Source organism: Lepus europaeus, unplaced genomic scaffold (assembly GCF_033115175.1).
Source record: "Lepus europaeus isolate LE1 unplaced genomic scaffold, mLepTim1.pri SCAFFOLD_3_1, whole genome shotgun sequence".
In the NCBI taxonomy this organism is placed as follows: Eukaryota; Metazoa; Chordata; class Mammalia; order Lagomorpha; family Leporidae; genus Lepus; species Lepus europaeus.
In genome coordinates, this window is record NW_026909276.1 from 3,972,917 (window position 1) to 3,991,545 (window position 18,629).

The following is an 18,629-nucleotide window of genomic DNA, read 5'->3' on the forward strand; positions in this document are numbered from 1 at the left end:
TCTGCCAGGACGTCTCTGACTTAAATAAATCTTGCTTTTCTCTCTGCCTTTCCACTGGGAAATTCTTCCATGTGAGACAAAGAACTGAGGTAATCTTTTCTCTGCTTCCATTTTACCCATTACATTTTGGTGCCACGACCCAGATCCCACTCGAGTTTGATTCCAGCCAGCATCTGATCATCTTGCCAGATGGTGAGCATGCAGACTGCTCTCGCTTCTGTTTTCAGGAGAGTTTCCCTCTCCTCCATAGCAACTCTCTCTCAAGAACACTGGGCCCCTGTCAGCCAGCTAAAAGTGGTGAGCACAGCTGCAGGCCCTGAGACTCAGCGGCTGGGTTACTGATTAGGCTAGAGCAATCTCCTGGAGCTGAGACTGTTCTAAACCCTCCCTCTCCTGTGTGGTTTGACCCTTCATAGGGATGGGACAAGGCCCTGAGAAGAACACTGGCTGGGGAACTTCCCAGTGTGTTCTGAAAATCTCTTGGCTGGATCCCAGTCCCTGACAAACCTATATAGGCACTGGGATGTGAAGCCATCCCCCTCCACCTGGCATGGATTAGGCCCTTGCGACGGACTGGGAGAAAAGACCTTCAGACAACTGATGGGTCCTGGCTGGGGCTATACTCCAGTGCTTCCAGAAGGTCTTTTGCCTGGACACCAGACCCCAGCATCCCAAGTGGTGTTGGGCTGGGAAGTGCATTTTCCTGCATAGTGCAGCTGTCCTGCTCCTTTGGAGTCATCATGAGCTGTAAAGCCAGGAGCTCCACTTTTCATACTTCTAGTCTCAGCTCTGGGAATGTTGGTTTGGTCCAACTCAGTTTTGGCCCACCCCTTGAGACTGGGTGAAAATGTTGGAGGAACTTTGAAAACTTTAAAAACACCAGAGAGTGTTTTTAAAGAACTCGTTGACCAGACACTAGACTCCAACAGCCCATTATGGTGTTGGGCCAAAAATTGTATTCTGTTCTTCATTCCTCAGAGATCCAATTTGTCGGTGACAACTGGGCACAACTTGGCGCAAGGCCTTGGTCTCCAGGCCCCATGCCTTAATGAATCTTTCCTTTACCCCAGATCCTGACAAGATCTCCATCACTCTGCTCCTCTATATGCCTTCATTACCTAACCAAATCTCAATCCCTTCAACTTGAACCCCTGGTCCAATTACCAGGTATTTCCTAGATATTTCATTTGTTAATTTTGGGTCACAGTTTAATTACCCTTTTCACAGACAGGCATCTTTTCAATCTAAACTCTCATTAAATGTAGCTCCCCACATGACCTGTATTTGTTTAGACAAGTCCCAGTATGTCTGGTATCCTCTACCTTCCTTCTCTAGTCCCTTCTATTGGGTCCCCTCTGTCAGGTCCTTCCAATGTAGTACATAGGGGAAATTTATCGGGGAAATTTTTATTCCCCCACTATGCTTCTTTATACCTTCACCTGTCTCGTCACCAACCTAAGTGGTAGCTAGGACTAGGACCCTCTCTCCAAATTATGCTTTAAAATACCTTTGCTGAGGCTCTCGGCATGAAGACTGATTGTCGAAATTAGGCCCATTAGATAAGACTAAAGATTAACAGACACAGGCAACTATTTTTCCTTATGTGTAAGAACAAAGTTGCAGTATATGTTTGACCAGGCAGAAGTCCATTTTGGCATACCACAAGTAAGGGAACCGATCATTCCTGTGCATACTATTATGACAAATATACCCTAGGTTATGGATGTGGAAGGCTGAATGAGAGGGGGTAATACATGGTAATCCCACCCTCACCTTCCTTCCTTCCTGTGGGCTTCAGTACATGTCTGGATGTTACAGGCAGCAAGAGAGTTTTGAGAGATGTCTCAAGCTCAGGAGAGAGAAGAATTGAGGTATGCTTCCATTTTTAGACTCTCATTCCAGCCAGGAGGCAATCCATCTACACTTTGAGACTCCTTTGACCAATGAGCTTACATACAAATTCCTCATCTTTTTTTGCACCACCATCTGGCCTGGATACAAGTTAGAGGATGGGGAAATTAGCTTAAGTGCATTGACAAAAGTGCCAGCCTCTCTGTTCCCTCTCCCTCCCCCCTCCCCCTACCTCTCTCCTTTCCCCTCCCTTTCCCCTCCCCCTCCCCCTGCTTGTTTCAGAAGCAGTCCCAAGTAGCTGACTGTTGACTAGGCATCATTAGCATGGGGTGTTTTGGAGGGTAGTAAAAAGAAAATTAAACTAATTCAATTGGATTTTAATCTCATGCATGAAAATCTTGGTTCAGCTGTAAGTGGACATTGCATTTAAAGGAATTACTCTCTTGTCAATCTAGGAAGACATCTGGCTTGAAAAATTGCTTTGCAAATGCCAAACTTGTTTTGCAAATTGTTTTGACAGGTTTCTAATGAGATAGCAATGGGTAATCAGCACTTGTTATAGTCCCTAAGGTGGATTTTGCAATCTCTGGTTTATGTCACTAATATCTAACTAGAGTTTTTACAAACAGGAGTAGAATTCCATATAAGTCTAATTTTGACCTTAATTCTGATAAAGATATCAGCATTTTAAGCCATCTAGGTGTGATTGCTAAATGTAAATTGGGTAAAGATAAATAAGATAAATGTGTCTGAATGTAAACTTTGATACCATTAGCATCTTATATTCTATGGAAAGCTATTTGGGTTTGCTAATATGCTTTCATAAATGTTCTATATGAAAAATAATTCAAAACTGCTTGAAAATAATTGAGGTTGAAATTTTATGTGTTATCTTATTTAGAAAATGTTGTCTTCATTTGGAGATTTTTAAAGGATTCTTCAAAATTCAATTCAAGGGTATCAGAAGAAACATTTGGAAACTGCCCTAAATTTAAAATTCTGTTTAAAAACAGAAGCATCCCTTTTAATATTTTTTAATTGATGACTTTGTCAGTTTTCTAGTTAGCTTCAGTAAGATATTTTTTCTTTCCTAGTTTTGACTATTAAAATTGTTCCAAGTTATGGATGATTCCATGTGCTAACTCTTATATTTAAGGTTTTGTTACAGATTTTGGGGATGACCAATGATACATAAATTTTCTATCCTATTGAGGTAATCTTTGTGTTCTCTAATGCCTCTGATATTTTCTTATTGTTTAAAACAGGTGAATTTTTTTATTAAAAGACTCATGGTTAGTTACAATATATATTTATTCTGAAGCATTTGACTGGTCACTTCACAATAATGATCAAATGTGGTACATAATATGTCATGATGTTAAGAGATCCTATTTATAACAGGTATTTTAAGCACTCTTGGCATCTTGGCAGGCATTAAAAATCAAAGTTCCAAATTCTTGGATTTTTGGTATTTCCAATTGGGACTTTAGAAATGTCAAATGATATATCTCTCATCTTGCAGAGACATCAATTAATTAGGCCTTTTGTATTATATTGAAGATGCTGATTCCATATTTTATCTCTTGTGGATTGGGCTGCAATGAACATGAAGGTACAGATAACTCATTCATACACTGATTTATTACGGTTTCAGTAAGTTCCAAGGAGTGGAATGGTGGGATCATATGGTAGGTCTATATTCAGACTTCTGAGGTATTCCAGATGTCTTCCACAGTGGCTGCAATAGTTTACATTCTCACCTACAGTGAACTAGGGTACCATTTTCCCCACATCCATTCAAGTATTTTTTGTTCATTTCTGTAAGAGCCATTCTAACTGAAAACCTCATTGTGGTTTTTATTTGCACCTCCTTCATGGCTAGTGATCCTGAGCATTTTTTCAATTGTCTGTTGACCGGCTAAATTTCCTCTTTTGAAGAATGCTGGTTAAAGTCCTTTGCCCTTTTTTTTTTAAACTGGATTGTTTAGTTGTTGTTGAATTTCTTGAGCTCTTTATCAGTTGCATAGATTATAAAACTTTTCCCCATTCTGTCAGTTGTCTCTTCACTTTCCTGAGTGTCTCTTTTGCATTGCAGAAACCTCAGCTTGATGCAATCCTATTTGTCAAATTTGACTTTGCCTATGCATCTAAAGTCTTTCCAAAGAAGTCTGCCTATTCCCAAGTCTTGCAGAGCTTCCTTCATGTTCTCTAGTAATTTGATAGTATTGGGTCATAGATTTAGGTCTTTTATCCAGTTGAGTGGATTTTTGTGTAAAGTGTTAGGTATCCATCTAGTTTCATACTTTGGCATGTGCAGATCCAGTTTTCCCAGCAACTCTTGTTGAGAGACTGTCCTTGCTCCAGAATTTGATTTTAGCTATTTGTCAAAGATAAGTTGGTTGTAGATGTATGGATTGATGTCTGTAGTTTCTATTCTGTTCCATTTGTCTGAAAGTCTGTTTTTGTGCCAGCACCAGGCTGCTTTGATTATAATTGCTTTATAATATGTCTTGAAATCAGTTATTGTGATGTCCCTGGCTTTCTTTTTTGTTGTATAAGATTGCCTTAGCAATTTGTGGTCTCTTGTGTTTTCATATGAATTTTAGCATCATCATTTTTTCTAGATCTGTGAAGAATGTCCTTGGTATTTTGATTGGAATTGTATTGGATCTGTAAATTGCTTATGGTAGTATGGACATTTTGATGATGATGTTGATTTTCCAATACATGAGCATGGAAGATTTTTCCATATTCTAATGTACTCTTTGGCCAGCGCTGCAGTTCACTAGGCTAATCCTCTGCCTGGAGCACCAGTACCCCAGGTTCTAGTCCTGGTTGAGCGTCAGATTCTGTCCCAGTTGCTCCTCTTCCAGTCCAGCTCTCTGCTGTGGCCTGGGAAGGCAGTGGAGGATGGCCCAAGTGCTTGGGCCCTGCACATGCATGGGAGACCAGGAGGAAGCACCTGGCTCCTGGCTTTGGATCAGCCCAGTGCAGCACGCTGGCTGTAGTGGCCATTTGAGGGGTGAACCAATGGAAGGAAGACCTTTCTCTCTATATCTCTCTCTCTCACTGTCTAACTCTGCCTGTCAAAAAATGTACTCTTCTATTTTTTTTCTTTAGTGTTTTCTAATTTTAATTATAGAGATCTTTGACATCTTGGATAAATTTTTTCCAAGTGTTTAATACTTTTTGGAACTATTGTGCATAAGAGTGATCTTAAAATCTCTTTTGCAGTCATGGCATTGCCTGTGCATACAAAAACTTTATTTTTCTGTCTGATTTCATATCCTGCCAAATTATCAAACTTTTTATGAGTTCCAATATTTTATTAGTGTAGTCTTTTGGATCTTCTATATATAGGATCATGTCATCTGCAAATAAGGATAGTTTGGTTTCCTCCTTTCCAATTTGCATCCCTTTGATTTCTTTTTCTATCCTAATGGCTCTGGCTAAATCTTTGAGGAATACCCAGTTTGCATAAGGTTTTCATCATGAAAGCATGCTGTATTTCATCAAATGCTTTCTCTGCATCTACTAAGATAGCCATATGGTTTTTGTTCTTAATTTTCTTAATGTGATGTATTCATTTATTAATTCACAAATGTCAAACCACCCCTGAACACCAGGGATAAATCCCACTTGGTCTGGATGAATGATCTTCTGATATATTAAAAAATTCAATTAAATTCAATTAGCTAATATTGTGTTGAGGATTTTTGCATTTATGTTCATCAGGGATATTGGTCTGTAGTTCTCTTTCTCTGTCACAGCTTTTTCAGGGTTAGGAATTAAGGTGATGCAGGCTTCCTCAAAGGAGTTTGGGAAGATTTCCTCCCTTTCAATTGTTTTGAATAGCTTGGGAAGGATTGGAATTAGTTCTTCTTTAAATGCCTGGTAGAATTCAGCAGTGAAGACATCCTGTCCTGGGCTTTTCTTTTTTGGGAGAGTCTTTATTGCCAATTCAATTTCTGTATTGGTTATTGCTCTGTTTAGGTTTTCTATGTCTTCATGACTCAATTTTGGTAGATTGTATGTGTCCAAGAATCTTTCTATTTCTTCTAGGTTTCCTGTTCTGTTGCCATAAAGCACCTTGTAGGAATTCTTGATGATTCTTTTTATTTCTGTGGTTACATTTCCTTTTCCATCTCCAATTTTATCAATTTGGGTCTTCCTTCTCTTTCTTTGGTTACTTTGACCAATGTTGTATTTGTTTATTTTTCCAAAAAAAAACCCCAACTCATTTCCTGGATCTTTTTCTTTGTTTTTTTTTTATTTTTGTTGTTGTTTTTCAGTTTTGTTTATTTCTTCTTTTATTGCAACTATTACCTCTTACTAATTTTGGGTTTGGTTTGTTATTGTTTCTCTAGGTCTTTGAGATGCAATGGTAGCTCATTTATTGGTAACTTTCTAATTTCTTCATATAGTCATTGATTGCTGTAAGCTTCCCACTTATCACTACTTTTTCTGTGTTCTATATGTTTTGAAATGAAATATTGTCATATCCATTTGTTTATAGAAGTTTTCTATTTCTCTTTTGATTTTTTCTATGATCTACTATTCATTCAGGACCAGGTTGTTCCGTCTTGACTCATTTCCATATGATATAAAGATTCTTGAGCTGTTGATTTCCAGTTTATTCCATTGTGGTCAGAGAAGATGCATGGTATCTTTTTGATTTTTTTTTTAATTTTCTGAGACTAGCTTTGTGGCCTAGCATGTGGTCAGTCCTAGAGCAAGTTCCATATTCTAATGAGAAGAATGTGTATTCTGCAATTTTGTGGTGAGGGTATATCACTGTGGGTTGGTGCAGTGTAAGCTCACCTCCATCTTCAAGCTGACACATTCTTTGGCTTTTGGCTACTGAAGTTCTTTGCTGCGTGCATGTTCATACTTTGTGTCTGTACCTTCCACACATGTCCATGGCATTACTCTTTTTTTCCATAGAATTTCCACTGCAGTTTTCTCTCAATTGTCTGCTGAGATTGCACTTCCTACACTCTACACTTTTTTTCTTACTATTTTTTCCTAGCTAGTGCAGTATGTTGTTCAGTATTCCACCATCTTGGCATGAGGCAACTAGCCTTCCTTAGCATTTTACAGTTGATGACATACTGATGAAGACTGAGGAGGGATGTGAAATAAACAATAAGGCCAAATATCAGTACTTGTTTCCAGCTGATTTTCTACCTTATTATACACTCAGACATTTTATTTTATTTATCTTGTGTTATTTTTCTTGTATTATTTATATTGTATTATTTGTTCTTAAAATTTTAATTTTAACTCAAGCTTGAAAACAGTGACATAAATCTGAGATTGATTGAATGGCCATTTCTAATTTCATCTCTGGGAACACTGAGGTCAAGTCATCTTACAGTAAACCGCAATTTCTTTTATAAGTTTAAACTAAAATTTCTTAATTTTGTAAAACATATCCTAGGCTATAAAATTAGAGACCTTGTGGCCCATTGTTATTGATAGCCAGTTGGGCTTGTAAATGAACCAAGTTAAAAAACAAGTTTGGTATCTTACAAAGCCATTTCTCACCACATGTTTCACTAGGCACTAAGCTTAATTTAAGCCTAATTTTTATCCACCAAGCGCCTTAGGCCAACAATGCCTGATCAACAGTCAGCTAACTGTCAGACAGCTACCAAGTGTGCCTATGTACTGGCAATGGAATCTGACTTGTATAATAGTGGTGGAGGAACTTTGGCCACAGCTTCCTCCTAAGAGACATGTAGCTGAGGTGGTCTTCTGTTGAGTCCACACAGTAGCACAGTCTATTTTAAAAAAATTATTTATTTGAGAATTAGAGCTACAGACAGAGAGAGGAAGAGACAGAGCAAGGTCTCCCATATGCTGGTTCACTCCCCAAGTAGCCACACAGCCAGAGCTGGGCCGATCTGAAGCCAGGAGCCAGGAGGTTCTTATGAGACTCCCACATGGGTGCAGGGGCCCAAGCATATGGGCTATCTTCCAGTGCTTTCCCAGGACATAAGCAGAGAGCTGGAATGGAAGAGGAGCTGCCAAGACAGAAATTGGTGTCCATATGGGATGATAGCACTGCAGGTGGAGACCTAGCCTACTAAGTCACAATGTGAGCCAAGATAGCCCCAGGTAGTATATAGTCTTTAAATTACACCTCAAAAGGGAGACAAAAGAGATCAAGGTGGTATTGACCATTTGATCCATGAATAGCCTACAATGAGTGAAGAAAGGTAACTAAGTGCAAATCCATTCACAGAGCATTTTCAGATGAAGAAAGATGACTCATATGGGGTCAAGGACATCCACCTATGGTCTACCTATTGACCTAATCAGATGTCGCTGATGAATAGTGAATATTGGCTGCTGGCTTTTCCTTATACCTTGTTTTTTCCTAGGCTCTCTTTTTACTGTCCACCTTTTCATTAACTCCAACGGAAGTTTTAAATGATCCTTGGGTGATACATGACCTATTTTTATCTATGAGCAGAGCAAAGCATTTAAACTTTAAGTTCAGTCTAGGGTAGTTTTTGAACAGTCATGATTTTTTTTAACAAAATAGTTAGCAGGAAGCAGGGGGAACGTTCTGAATCTTTCTGAAGAATAGAGAGTGATCCAAGATCAAAGGAAGAAAGACACAGAAGGGCAGGGCCCTCATTCCTAAGGGTGACAGGTACTGAGTGTCTGAGTGCAAGACCATTTCAGTTCTCAGAGAGTTAAGAAAGAAAGACAAAATGATGCTATCAATATTTTACATTAAAGACCCCAACATTAATTCACAACTGTGAAAGTGCAAAGGATAAAATACTGGCGGCCAATCTAAATTTAGAGAAATGTATGACATATCCAATGAATTCAGAAATAATCATTCCATGTTATAAGTGATAACAAGAAAACAGACAATTCTGCCAATCATTATCATAACTCTTCCCTACTAGGAAAGCATGCACTCTACTATGTGCTCTCCCTTGACGTAGAGGTATGATTTTCAGCTGGGCTTGTATGGCTTCCTAGGAGTTTGTGAACTGTCTGAAGACATTTCTAGCTCTCACTGAAGGGGCTGCACTATCTTCTAGTTGGTAGCTGTCTTCCTCCAAGAAACAGTATTGGCTTGTGCTCCAACTAAGTATTATCCAGCTAAAAATCTGTAATGTGTCCAGGTGGGAAGTTCTGGCATAGGATAATGGTCTATATTTTCTCCTTTTTCAGAGTATTTAGCCATTAAACCAGTTCTCCAATAGTATGAAATATTTTTTGCATCATGAACAAACTTTTATAGAATAGTCTGTATGGTGGACAGACACCTTATATCTGTACCCTGTGCTAAGCCCTATGTTTCCCTCTCCATTGGATTTCACTTGGCTCTAGCTGATTGCTGATAGACTGGCACTCCCATTGTAAGGTCTCCTATATGAGGTGCCACTTGGCAGACTTCAAGAAAATTCCCTTGCTGTACAATGCAGTGTGGCATGAGCAGGGAAGTACACATGGCTCCTAGGTCCGGAAGTTAGGTGACAACTGACTTTGAGAATCTGGAGCCCTGTAGCATGTATCACAAGGAAATAAATGATCCTGAAAACAATAACAAATATAATGAATTTAGAAGCATATTCGTCCTTGGTTGAGTCCACAGATATTAGTACAACCCATGTAGAAACTTGATGGTATCTTTAATCATGATGCTGGTCCTTCTGTGGTATATGGGTCTTTCCTAGTCTCCTAGGCTTATTACTCTTCCACAGCTGTTTCTTCCTGATTTCCTAGATGATCCATCTACAATCCTTTTCTCTACATAACCTCAGATTCTCTCTGCCCTTGGATATTTCTTACAAGCATGGCCAATCCCTATGTTAAGCTAATACAACTAAGAATCTTCTCCCAGTGATTTCAGCAAAGTGTCTCAATACTAACATGCCTACATATTGAACCTAACTATGAAATGAAGCTCCCCCCATACTAAATAGATGAAATGTTATGTTTTCCTGTATATTCTAATCCTTTGTAGCAAGTATTTTTCCGTGTTTTATATTTTTGCTTCTTACTCATTAGTGTCATTGAGATTAGAAAGGCATTTTCATTCATGTTCATGATTATTATCCATGTAGATTCTGTGTCATCTCTGCAGTGTGAGAGGAGGCAGACAACATGACCACTTTGCAAAAAAAGAGTTAAATGCAGTATTGTTATTTATATGCTGTCTAGTGTAATCATAATGACCTCTGATAAGTGAGCTTGAAGCCATAAGGACTCAGTGTGACACATTTAATCACCATCATCTGCAGGGAAATTCAGAATGGCTTACTTCAAAGAGGTTATGAAGAAGAAAGGTACTAAAATGAGAACTTAGAAAAATATTGCCTTACACATGGTGCTCCTAATTCATTTATTCAAACCCATTCCGTCATTGTAAGGATAAAAGGGACACTGAAGGATAATACCCCCATGAGCTACATGTGAGAAGCTCAAGATTACTGGAGCAGAGACAGAAAAAGGCAGTAATTCCCAAAAGATATAAATAATTACAGATAAACAAAATCAGGACAGGAGGTGCAGAGTGTCAAGTTGACTACAGGTGGGACATTGCTGCCAAGGTCAGCAGCGTGACAAGATGGTAAGGGTCTATGGGTACAGGTGAGGGGAGGATATAGCCACCCACCTCAGAGCAGGTGTGGATACAAGAAGGAGCACAATGGTCAGGCATGTTAGCAACAGAGGCTGTCATGGTGACTGCAGTGGAACTTCTTAAGACCCTGAATGGAAAGTTCTGGCTTTATTCTAGAGGTAGCAAGGAAGCCTTGGGTCAGGTTCTCTGTGAGGTTTACTCTGGAGGACATTAGAGTCCTTCTGGCCATGCAGTCACTTTTGCAGCAGAGGGAAGCTCATGCATCAGTTGTCACCATGTGATATTTCTCATTACCCAAGACTAAAAACCTGAGGATGTAAGGAAACAACCACCCTTGCTAGCATTCATTCTGCAGTGCTTGGAACCCTCACACAATACCTGTTCCAGCACTCACTCAAGAGCAGTAATATGAGAATGATTGGCTACTGATCACAATACCAATCACAGGTTAGGGGAATAGGATTAAAGGAATTTACCTGAGTCTGAGGGACTCTAATACCAATCTTCCCAGCCAATGAATGGTGCTACCCTTGGATGGCATCTGTTGCTGTGAGATCTTTCCATAATTACACTGCTTTCTATTTTCTAAAATGTACTGCTTTGCATGGGCACCTGTGTCTCTAGGCTACTCACCTATCACATTCTGGGTAATCATCCTTGTTGGGGAGGGGGGTTCAGGAAACCAAGGTGGTTAGGCCAAATCAAAGTGAACACAATTGTTAAGATGGGCTATGAGGATCTCCTGACCCCAAAGGGCCACTCTTCCTTCAAGTTCTTCACATTCATGCAGGAAGTCTCTAGGTGAGTATCAGTCTGGGACCTGGGCAAGTGCTAGGGGAAGAGGTAAGGCCTGTCATTTGCCTGAGTCCCAAAAACCATTGAAATTCAATAATCATGATTAAGCATTGACCAGGAACCTGTTCCTTTTCCAAAATTTCTCAACTGAGCTTCAATGTTCTGTTTTTAGAAATAGACTAATTCATGACTAGCATCTTAGTATTCCCATGTAACCACTCACTTGCTGTTTAACATTTTACCTATTTTGCCTCACTTTCTCTATAAAATAAGGGCAACAATTCCTGATGCTCAAACTGTTGTGAGTGTAAAAGGATTTCTGTGTACAAGCACTGCTTAGTGTATAACATGTACTAAGCTTTCTTTTTTGACTTTTAAAAAAGTATATTTTAATTGAAAATTTTCAAAAATATCATTTGTTTCTTTAAGTTTTTTTTTAAGATTTTATTTTATTTATTTGAGAAGCAGAGTTACAGAGAGAAGGAAAGACAGAGAGAAAGGTCTCCCATCTGAAGGTTCGCTCCCCAAATGGCTGCAGTGGCCAGAGCTTGGACTTACTGAAGCCAGGAGCCAGGAGTTTCTTCCAGGTCTCCCACATGGGTATAGGAACCCAAGCACTTTGGTCATCTTCAGTTGCTTCCCCAGGCACATTATCAGGGAGCTGAATCATAAGTGGAGCAGAAGGGAGTTGAACTGGTGTCCATATGGGATGCCAGCACCACAAGCGGAGATTTAGCCTACTATACCACAGTGCCACCCCCTCTAAGTTTCTTATAAAATTCATTTGATTACAAGAGACAGGAATTCATATTAAACTGTTGTAAATAAAGAGCAAATTGATTGACAGTAACCTGGAGGTATGTTTGGCTTCAAGTAAATTAGATATAGGATACACATTATGTAATCAAAGTCTACTTTTCATATTTTGTGTGCTGCTTTTCTCTAATTTATGTTAACAGTTTTCTCAGGACTCTCTTGTTAGAGGATGACTCCAAGTCACCTTCTTCCCGGTTCAAATAGGAAAAGCTCCAATCTTCTTAAATAACTCACTCTCCAACACTGGTGCAGAGGCTCCTGGCTGCTGGGTTCCTGAGTTGTAGGTGTCCATGCCATCCACATAGATCCACTGTGTCCCTCTAATTTGTGTAGAATTTCCCTTGATGTTTTCTCCCTAACTCGTCCCTGCGACTGCCACTCTCCATTTTTGTAAAACTTCTTCTCCTAGACCAGAGCAGTAAGCTCCCTCCCTACTCTGCCATCTGAATCACCAGTCCACTAAACTTTCATTCTCAGATATTGGAATTTGTAATGTCAAATTTTGTGATAATTTAATTGATGTTTGTGACTTCTTGTTTACCTACAATATCTACAAAAAAGGGATCACTTCAGATTACTTCTCATTCCCAAGTTTGTGACTGAAACATAGAAGTGAACTAGACTGAAGAAAGAAGTGTTCAATGAAGAACACAATTTTCCAATTCATTTCTGACATTGTGGTCAAGCAGATACTAGACAGGTGACCAGGAGCTTTGAGTTCTGGTCACAGTTCCACTACTAAAGTAAAGTAAAGTAAAGTAGTCTCCAGATGAGAGATACTGTGGCTATAATAGCCTGTGCTATTTACATATATAGCGTCCTTCTCCCCTTCACATAGGCCACATATACAGGCCACTAAGGAACCCAAGACAGCACGTAGAGTAGGCCTGTCTCCTCTCTGTCTAAGAATAAATGTCTCAGAGTCTCTCTCCAGGGTGTCATACATGATCAAGTGCAAGGAACAGACATCCCTCCTCCCTGAAGTCAGGACCCAGAACACACCAAAAATCCTTGAATGAGAGATAAATTAATGAAAGTGCATGAAAGTTCACAATGATGTGGGAGAAGCTGTTATGGAAACAACCTTCTATGATTGAAAACAACCTTCTATTATTGAAAACAATGAATGCAGTTACATGCTTTTTTGAAGTTCTATAGGGATTTGGAGGAAGAAACTATCAATCCCATTTGGACAAACTCAGGGAAGACTCATACTAATAAGTGAAATGTGATTGAGAAATTCTCAAATATCACATTTTGCATATCTTAAGCTGTTTAGAGAAAGGGTAAGGTGAGGATTGTTGATCTGAAGTTTCATAATACTGAGAATTTGGACATCATGTGAGGCACACACTCAAAGGTGGCTAGTTTGAGGACCACTAGGACTCATGTTATTCAATGCAGCCAAATGAGATAGACATCAATGTATTAATACACACAGTATTTCAAAGAATTCAAAAGAAAAAGTAGTAGAGATGTAGGAGTATTGCTATTCTGCATCTTCCTCACATAATGCCTTCAGTCAGATTCCAACATGACACTGCTGGCATTTGGGAGATCCTGGAAAATCTACTAGGTCATAAGGATCATTTGAGTCACATTTTGAACACCCAAATCTTACTGTGAGCAGTGTATTTGGAAAATGAACCCATGAGGAACCACAGACATGCCAAGATGGCTCAAATGCTTTACCTATGAGCGTGTGTTCAAACAGCCCTTGGGCTCTTGCTGTTTCTCAGCTTTTGTGGGAACAGTTGAGCATGTTTCAGGAATTGAGAATCAATCATATTAGCCTGGAAGAAGCAGCAGGCCTGATGAAAGCCTGATATGTGGCCACAACTTTATTCTCTCATAGAAAAGAGATGTTTCCCTTCTCTTTTCCCTCCCTCCCTATTCTCATCATGTTTTCTCTGTGTGACTCCTTTTTGACTGGCTCTCTCATTTGACTCACAGAAGCTTCTTCCTCTAAAATACATCATGACATAGTCTTACCATGCTCCTCACTTCCAATACTCATATTTTCTTTTGACATCTCTCACTTGCATATTTTCATTTCTTTCCGGGGCAACTCCTTGATCAGTAGGTTCCCAAATTACATGAGGGAAATCAACCTTTGGAAGTTTTCAGGTAAGTTGTTCAAAGCCCATTAGTCTGTTTATTTTGTTTACTTGCTTGGCTTTGCTTTATTTGTACAATGCGGGATGCAACAAACCTTATTACTTGCCTTCCTACTTTTTTTCTATCAGCACTTGTTCCCCAGGGAATCTCACTCAGTCTCACAGCTTTAAAGGTCATGTGAATGATGATGCCATCTGAAAGTCTATCTACAGCCCAACCTCAATCATCAGCTTCTCTTCGATGTTCAGAATAATCTCTCTTTTTTTCACCTTTACAGTTCATTTTACTATGCAGAAATCATTTGGGTCATATATTTTCAGTTAAATCTTGAACTGAGATTACAATATTATAAAAAAAAATTTTTACATTAATTCATGAACTGTTTTAGCATACCAAATTGAAATACAAGGTTCAAACCTCAGATTTATGGCAAACAGTCTGTAAAATACAACACAGACATTTTTTTACATTACCAAATCATTCCCATGTAATATTTGCAACTCCTAGCTATTTCACATAAAACAGCTCTCTGACAGACATAGCAAAATTGACACACCATGAAGCTCAACTCTGCAGTCAAGAACTCAAAAGCTGTACCACCTTTTAGAAGGTTTGGCATTTCTGGACCACAACAGTGTACATGTAAAGAAGGCAGGGAACAATTCCTCCTCCTTGCTATGATTTATAAAAAGAAAAATGTTGCAATGCAGCTTGGAATTTTGCATAAAATTCCATAAATATTACCCCTTGGAAAAGTCCAAGGGAATTAAATGGCAAGGACTTTGGGGTCCTAATTTTATTTTCATTAATAGAACCCATGAAATTCAAATGGGTATAATCAAATCAAAAATAGTAAGCACCTACTGTTTTGAGATTCATATTTATTAAAGATTCATGATTAACTTCTTTCCACCTTGAAATCAAGGTGCAAAAAATAGCTATTAAGTGCATTCCAAACTTTTCCTATGTTGCACGGTTTGAATTTTCTGTCTGTCGGCACCAAAGTGAAGTCACATTTCCTCTTGGGGGACAGAAATTCCACATCCAAACATAGAGTAAGTTAGGAAAAAATGACCTTTGTTGCTTATTACTATTGTGATTTTGAGATCTAGGATTACTAATATACTAGCAGTGAACAAAGCAAATTCCTGGCAACAACTGTCAGATTAGTGATGCTAACTCCCTTCCCCTAACCACCATGAAGATTTAGTATAAAAAGTATTAAAAGCAGTTACTAAGCTGAACAAATGGGAAATAAGAAAATAAGGGAATAGTTCAAACCAAAACCAAAAAAAAGCCTAAACTTGCAATGACTGAAATTAGAAAATTGAAGAAAGTAAGTGTGCTTCACCCCACCCTCCACTCTGAATTTAAATATCCCATGCAAAAGAGCTTCAGGTTTCTGGATAGAGGTGTAGCCCTTCTTTACATTTTCATGCTCTACAGCTTTCTGCAATTTTATCTCCCTTCCCCCACATTTAGCCAATATTTAATAGAATCTTCCACTTCAGCCAAAAGATTTGTGATTCCAAGAACTTACTAAGGTATTCTATATATCCTATCTATACAGAAACACCCACTGATGACAACTGGCTTACTCAAGATTAACATTTTTGGTGTTAAACTGTTAACATCATGCCTACTACTGCACATCAACTCTCCATAACGAATCTGAGCTTCACAAGAATTTACCAAACACTTTACTTAAATTACTAATTAAATAACTGAAAAAGTTCTGATCCAAGCTAAACTGAAAATGGGCTATAAAGAATAATAACCTTTGGCCGGCGCCGTGGCTCAACAGGCTAATCCTCCGCCTTGCGGCACCAGCACACCGGGTTCTAGTCCCAGTCAGGGCGCCGGATTCTGTCCCGGTTGCCCCTCTTCCAGGCCAGCTCTCTGCTGTGGCCAGGGAGTGCAGTGGAGGATGGCCCAAGTGCTTGGGCCCTGCACCCCATGGGAGACCAGGAGAAGCACCTGGCTCCTGCTATCGGATCAGTGTGGTGTGCCGGCCGCAGCGCGCCAGCCGCGGCGGCTATTAGAGGGTGAACCAATGGCAAAATAAAGACCTTTCTCTCTGTCTCTCTCTCTCACTGTCCACTCTGCCTGTCAAAAAAAAAAAAAAAGAATAACCTTCAACAACAGTCCATATACACATCTATTCCCAAACTACCATTGCGAGCTAGCCCCTTCCCCAAAGTTTTAGCCTGAAAAAACAGTAAAATCTACACAAAATTTTATTGCAATCATACAAGGGTTACATTAAGTCAAATACAACAAATACTATGATGCAATTTTACATTTATTTAACTACAGTTCAAAGCACAAATTTACACATCCTAAATACACTAAACATATCTAATGAAATCACACTGGTCGTCTTCCACTGACATCTGATAAATCTGCGAGAAACACATTAACTTTACAAGACTTTTAAACATGAATCCTTAGTATAAAAACTGTGTACTTGTATGTAAACGGTTTAATGGGGAACCCAATTAATGGGCTTCCATCTCCACTAAGTCATCCATTTTGTTGCATATTTTATTTTAAACACCTAAGGGATAGAACAAACTGGTAAGTTTAAATCTGGATACATTATCTAAATCTCCCATTACCCCCAATAAATTATAGATGAAAACTTATTTCATCTGGCCCCAATTGGCTATTACTAACCATTTTTGTTTCCAAGATAATTAACAAATAAGATTGTTTGAATTTTTCCCCCCACACTGGAATGTAGACCAGACAAGCTTAACCTGCAACTTCAGATCTAAAGAAGATTTAGTGCCTGTTTAAGCTTCAGTGGGAAAGCTGTCTTCTTGGCTCAACTGAACGCAAGAAGACAAAAAGAAGAAGTTCTTCATCATTGTGTCTGAAGTAATTCCAGAATCTTGCATCTCATACCAATCACTGAATGACATCATGTAATAAATGGCTGGCCTCTGAAAATCATTAAAAGCAGATGGTTCATGGAAGGAATCTGCTCCCATGTTATCAAAGATAAGCCAATCTCCCACATTCAGCTCAGGAAGAAGACAGTTTTCCACAATTAGATCAAGCTCATCACAGGATGGACCCCAAAGGCTGCTTGTAAACAGAGGCTCATCTTCCTTGCATTTCTTGTGAACCTCTGGAATGGCATTTTAAGTTTTCAGACAATTTACTTGCAAAAGAACTATAAACACCATCATTCATATAATACACGAAGGCTGGTTCATCACTTCTGGTGTTTTCTCCAGAGGAAAGTTTACCATTTTCAACAACTCTCTTTGCAATGATATTAACTGCAAGTGTGAATGCAGAAGACACATAGTAGCTGCCAGGTCCTGAAATGATCTTAATACCAGATCCTTCAGGAAAGTAGACATCCAACAGAGGGCTGATAACATGATTAATCTCTTCCAATTGAAACTCAGTTCCTGTGAAGCCTCCACCAATGTCTAACATGTTCATGCTATAGCCAAATTCTCCAGCCATGTCAAAAGCACATCGTGCATCAAACAGAGCATGGACATATACTTGAGATTCTTTGCAAGCACTTGAAACATGAAATTTAACCCCAATTATTTGCACATCTAGTTCCTTAGCACATTCCAAGAGATGCCTACAGTTCTTCAGTGAGGTGCCAACCTTCATAGTACCCTCTTCACCTCCAATATTATCTTCTGTTGCAATGTGTAGTAAGACTAGCATTTTGATGATTATGGGCAATCTTCTGCAATTTCATTGTCACATGTCATGATATTCACTCCAACTTTTGCGGCATATTTTATCTGAGATGCCTGCTTGCAAGAACTTATGTAAATAATGTTTTCTGGTGGCACACCTAATTCTTGCACTAAAGCCATTTCATTTTTACTGGAACAAGCAAACCCATTTCCAAGAGCTGCCAAAATCTCAAGTACAGCTGGAGCAGAGTTGCATTTCACTGTATAGAATGGCTTAATCTGAGCCACTACATTCTGCCATTGACTGTGTTTCTTCACAATCTTTCCAAGATCTCCCACAAAAATGCACTTTTCCGTGTCAGGGTATATTCATATACATAGTTATCAATAACATTTCCAAGGTTTGTTCCTTCACTCAACAGGCCAACGGAGTAGTTTGCATCATCAATAAATCCTTTCATCTCAGCTGTATTCCACAAAGCCAAAAGTCATAGACCAGGAAAAACAAGAGACGGACCACCAACCCTATGTCTGGGTCCTTAGAATATGCAACAAAATGGACAAGTTAGGAGATGGAACCCCCCATCATCAGCTAGGTTCCCAAGGTGGCTCAGCATTGAAGTCAAACTGCTCTCTATACAACACTTCTCCTAGGCCCTCTGGGTAGCTGTATACTTGGTCAGAAAGTTCGCCATGAGATAATGGCCCAAAGAGTCAGGTAAAGCATCTTCTCTTCCTTGGCGGAATTTTTAAAGAGGGATGTGGTT

The 18,629-nt window shown here is 39.2% G+C and overlaps 1 pseudogene; it reads right to left on the bottom strand.

Annotated features, from left to right (window-relative positions):
• Positions 1–16,816: 16,816 nt before the first annotated feature.
• Positions 16,817–18,338, bottom strand: LOC133755132 (antizyme inhibitor 1-like; annotated as a pseudogene).
• Between the last annotated feature and the right edge of the window lie 291 nt (positions 18,339–18,629).